The sequence below is a fragment of the Anguilla anguilla genome, chromosome 11 (genome assembly GCF_013347855.1).
Source record: "Anguilla anguilla isolate fAngAng1 chromosome 11, fAngAng1.pri, whole genome shotgun sequence".
In the NCBI taxonomy this organism is placed as follows: Eukaryota; Metazoa; Chordata; class Actinopteri; order Anguilliformes; family Anguillidae; genus Anguilla; species Anguilla anguilla.
In genome coordinates this window covers 39,868,143-39,873,142 of record NC_049211.1, presented here as the reverse complement: position 1 = coordinate 39,873,142, position 5,000 = coordinate 39,868,143, and the positions used below count along the sequence as shown (strand labels likewise).

Below are 5,000 nucleotides of genomic sequence, written 5' to 3'. Positions count from 1 at the left end.
GGTTCTCTGGAAGGGTGGTTGTGTCTCTTTCGTGCTCTTAATGATGAAGGGGGTGAACCGGGCTGGGAGGGGCCAACTGGATATGTCCTCCTGCTAATGGGGCTGTATCAGTGCAGCATGAGGCCTTACAGGAGAGAGAGAGAGAGAGAGAGAGAGAGAGGGAAAGAGAGGGAAAGAGAGGGAGAGAGAGAAAAAGACAGAGGGAGGGGCAGAGACCGAGAGAGAGTGAGATAGAAAGAGAGAGAGAGGGAGAGAGAGGGAAAGAGAGGGAGAGAGAGAAAAAGACAGAGGGAGGGAGAGATAGAGAGAGGGAGAGAGACAGAGGGAGAGGAAGAGACAGAGAGATCATCTATGTAGCGTATTATATGTATTGTGATCTATGTATTTATTGCTTTCACTACAAGTTCAGTTGTAATGCAAACAAAACAGGCCCCTTGGTGCCATGGTGCACAGAAGCTTCATCACAAATTATTTTTATAGTATTTCGTCACAAAATACACTCACCTGCCAGAGGCCTATGACCCACCTCCTAGACTGAGCCGCCTTGGTCCTGATGGTGCTCGCACATTAACGAGTCTTAAAGACTGAGGATGTGTCCCTCTAGGGTGGGCTAATGCTCACAGACCCATGCAAATTCTCTGGGACGGATCACTACTGACATGAAGAAAACACCAGATGGGCCAGGGTGCCAGAAAATGTCCAGGCAGAACACTTCGTCTTCTGGCCTGAATTTCTCTCATTAAGGAGACGGAAATAGGTTCTGTGGCAAAAAAAAATCACTGCGCAAGTCTTCTTTGTTGTAAGAAACAGGCTGCTAGGTTCATTTGTCCGAGTTTCGCTGAAATTTTTTCAACCTGCTACTAGACACGGTGCACATATTAAAGCTAGTGGCTTTTCAGAGACTGGCTCTTGGAGAGATGAACAGCATAACACGGCACCGAACAGCATAGGTCCAGTCCTTTTCGGTTTTGTGTTATTGAGGAGCACTTTGTCAGTATTTTATTCTTCGCTCCCATCGGCTGAAAGCTGTGATTTCTCCTTTGGTTGAGGGCAGCCTTGTGTGTTCAGCACGGCCAGTATTCATTGCTCAGGAGGAAGGGGCTCAGTGCCACAGATCACTGTGGACACGCTCCTGGGGAAAGAAAAAAAAACAGCAAATGTTTGGGAAAAGGACATTATGGATATTTGGCCGATCTAACCGCCAGTTTGTATTGATCGGAGCATGATTCTGAAAGAGGTGATCGTGGCACAAAATGGAGGTGTTGATTCCTCAGACAAAACTGGATAGCTTGGATCACTTTGGCCATCTTCCTCCTGTTCAATATGGTAGTTCTGATGTTCGAGTGACAAAAATTCTAATTCAGGAAAGTATGACGTAGCAGTTGTCAAGGGGTCGTTTCAGCAACTGTTCGTCTCCCCCCTTCTCATAACTGAACAATACCGTCCCCATAAGCTATTTTAATACGTCGTCACATTTCACGTAGAAGACGAGAAAGATTCCCCTTTTACTCACGTTTCAGTAAAACTCCCTGCATGAGACCCTACATTTGCTGACTACTACCTCCATGGGTAGTCTGAGCCGCATGGAGCATAAATACACTTGAGATAAACGTGCTTGGCACATGATTGATTCAGGTTAAGAAGTGCTTTACGAACCTGTAGAACCAGTCATTTGTTTTGGTGTTTAGGGAAAAAATATCATTTTGATGTGACTGACACAAAGCGTATATTAAAACTGAATTTAATTGATTTTTGCGAAGCTCGCATGGATTGCAAGTTTTCAATGGCCTGGAGCAGCGGAACATTCTAGAGAGTGAGAAGTGGTCAGAGCTGCTCAACTGGTCATGTCCAATCAGCAAGCAGGTCTGTGTATTCCTTCCATCTCAAACGTTGGCCTTTTGAATCTCAGCTACGGACTGGGGGTGGTGTCTGGGGACAGGGGGTGGTGTCTGGGGCCTGGGGATGATGTATGTGGACTGGGGATGATGTCTGCTGGCATTAGACAGTCACTGTGTAATGGCGGTAAGGTCTGTGGCCCTTCTGAAGCACAGCCCTGGCGGTAAAGTCTGTGGCCCTTCTGAAGCACAGCCCTGGCAGTAAAGTCTGTGGCCCTTCTGAAGCACAGCCCTGGCAGTAAGGTCTGTGGCCCTTCTGAAGCACAGCCCTGGCGGTAAGGTCTGTGGCCCTTCTGAAGCACAGCCCTGGCGGTAAAGTCTGTGGCCCTTCTGAAGCACAGCCCTGGCTGTCCGCTTCACACAGCGAGAGACGCGATTAGCTTCGTGGGCTAAAGTCCAAAGTCCGAGGCCCCGCGGCTGGAGGAGCTAACCGCGCGGTGTTTCGTCGCATTCTGCGGCGGGCGTTCACGCGCTAACTCGCATTCCTGCACGCTCATGCACCCGCGCATGCACGCGTGAGCTCTGCGCTCAGTTAGCATGCGCGCGTGAGCTCTGCGCTCAGTTAGCATGCGCGCGTGAGCTCTGCGCTCAGTTAGCACGCACGGCTCCTTGGCGTGTCCTGCGTGTCACACATCTACCGTAAAACAATGACTACGTTCGGTATGATAGTGTCCTGTAAGTAAACGTGATATCCCGTGACTTCAGGGCAGTAAGTGTCCAGTATGTCACATGGTGCGTTGGTCACACGGCGACAATGGTGGAGCAGGACTCAGCTGTGTGTGCAGTGCTGTTTTTTTTTTTCACCCCTGTCCAAACCCTGTACCAGTGCTCAGACGTCAGCGTAGCTGTAGCGAATGGCGGAGTCCTTGCTAAAGTGATTACCGTGTCTTTACAGAGTACTGGCTGTTCCGGCCCACCCCGGCCGTCTCAGCTGCCGTCCTTTATTTGTCGTGTAAACCACGGCGTTCCCTGCAGCTGTGTTCAGTAAACACAGAGCTGTTTATCCAGGCGGGGCCTCGCGTCCTGCCAGGAAATACCACCGGTCAGCTCGCCGGTCTCAGATTCTTCCTCTTCTCCACACCTCTGTGTCTGTCATCTACTGATGGGTGAACACAAGCGGCCTGTTGGTTTGAGCCACTGCTCCGGTACCGGACCGTTATTGGACGACTCGGGATGCGTACGGTGGAGTGGATTGGCTGTTTCGAGGGAACGATGGGCACACTCGGTGCAAACCAGCGTGAAAAACGAGTGCTGAACCGTGTGATAGGTGTACCTCCAGGAGAAAACTACCAAGGTGCTTCGGTGGCACTACCTGTCAATCAAACCACGCAGTCAATGAACAAATTCAGTGTTTAAAATGAGCTTGGTGCGAACCGCTGGTATTGTTTCATCTTAGAATTAGAATGAGAATTATGGCCATAAATGTTAATGCGTCATGCAGATAATTTATGATTAACACGTTAAACTCATCAACCTTCTAAAATGCAATTTATACCACTTTTTAAAATTTTGGCTGTGTCAGGCCCCATAAGTGCAGATCTATGACCGGACTTCCTGTCAATCTTCATATCTAACAGTTTTTCTGAAATTAATAATTGTATTTAAAATGAATTGCATGAGTTTCTTACTCTGTCCAAAAATGATTACTTTCATTTATAACTATACTGCCTCTCCACTATCACACCACTCTGCTTGTGGCTGTTCGCCATGTTGGTTTGAGTATGAAGTGTACCGGTTCAAACCAGTTCAAACTGGTTCACTGCATCAGGTGACCTTTCGCTCAGTTTTAAAAAGCCAAAAGAAATCTGACTAAGACGTCTACATGCACCAATAAGTCGAAAGATTGGGCACAAATCTATGTGTGTTAATTAGGTTTTGCTTAGTGCGATTAAGACCATACCCCAGTTATGAAAATGGGATTATGCTGTTGATCGGATTATTACTGTGCAAGTAAACGCACTCATTGTTTGATGCTGTTATTTAACCTGTCTGCTCTTTCGTACAAATTTCAGTTAATAACTACTGGGCTTACTGCAGCTGTCAGAATCTATCCGATGAATTTCATCAGCATTATGTAAGAGTACAAACGGGCATGTGTGGTATATACTCTATTTTTGTGTGGTATATACTCTGTATCTGTAGGACTATTATAATGTTGACAGCATGTGGGAGTCTTGGTTAATGGGGAGGAGCATCTTCATCAGCATATTGATCATGTATTCAGCTGCGTCGCCTGCTGTGATTAGCCAATCGGATCCCAGCCTCGGTTGCTGAGGTGGTTTAGAGGTGACTAGTCTCCCCGGGGAGTTCGGGTCCCCCGCCGGAGCGCTTTGGGACGCACACGATGCTCAGAAACAGCTGAACGCCGCCCCGTGCGTCTGTACACCTCGTGGCTGGGGAAGGGGGACGCGTTAAAATGGGGTTCCGGCGAGCTTCGGGTTGGATTTACGCGTGCGCAGCGGAAAGGAGGGCTGGACCGGCAGCCCTGCGGCCTTCTGGTGCTTTCGGCTGGGTGCGCAGTAGAACTGTCCTTCTGTAGTTTTCACTGAAAAAGACTGCATTCATACCGGGAGTTTCAGAGCAAGAAGGAAAATTAAGTAACGTAAGCCTCCAGCTTTGATGGGCCACATAAAATAAGCCAAATATTAATAAAGACACAGTATGTATATAAATTGGCTTTTTAATTTAGGTTTTAGATAATACATTTGCATTACTGGTGTAGGAAATCAACAGTCAAAGGCAATAAGCCAACATGATCATTGTTTTAGATTGCCAGTTTTCATTACGATTTATTTGTTGTATTCCCCATAAAACTAGGGGTCCTCAATCTTATCCAGAACGGGCCGGTGTGGGTGCAGGCTTTCATTCCAACCAAGCAGTAACACACCTGATTCCACTAATCAAAGGCCTTAGAAAAGATTCTAATGTTTGATTAGTGGAATCAGGTGTGCAACTGCTTGGTTGGAACAAAAGCCTGCGTCCACACCAGCCCTTTCTGGATAAGATTGAGCAGCCCGGCCAAAAACAATGCTCTTCCAGGGAATTCTGGCCAATTGTTGTTAATGGCGAATAGTGTGAATGTAGGGTTTGCTTTTTCCCTCTGGA

At 47.5% G+C, this 5,000-nt stretch overlaps 1 protein-coding gene across 8 annotated transcripts in view; it reads left to right on the top strand.

Moving 5' to 3' along the window:
- Positions 1-5,000, top strand: part of ahcyl1 (adenosylhomocysteinase-like 1) — a 51,807-nt gene that overhangs the window by 22,625 nt on the left and 24,182 nt on the right. The gene's annotated exons all lie outside the window — the stretch shown is intronic.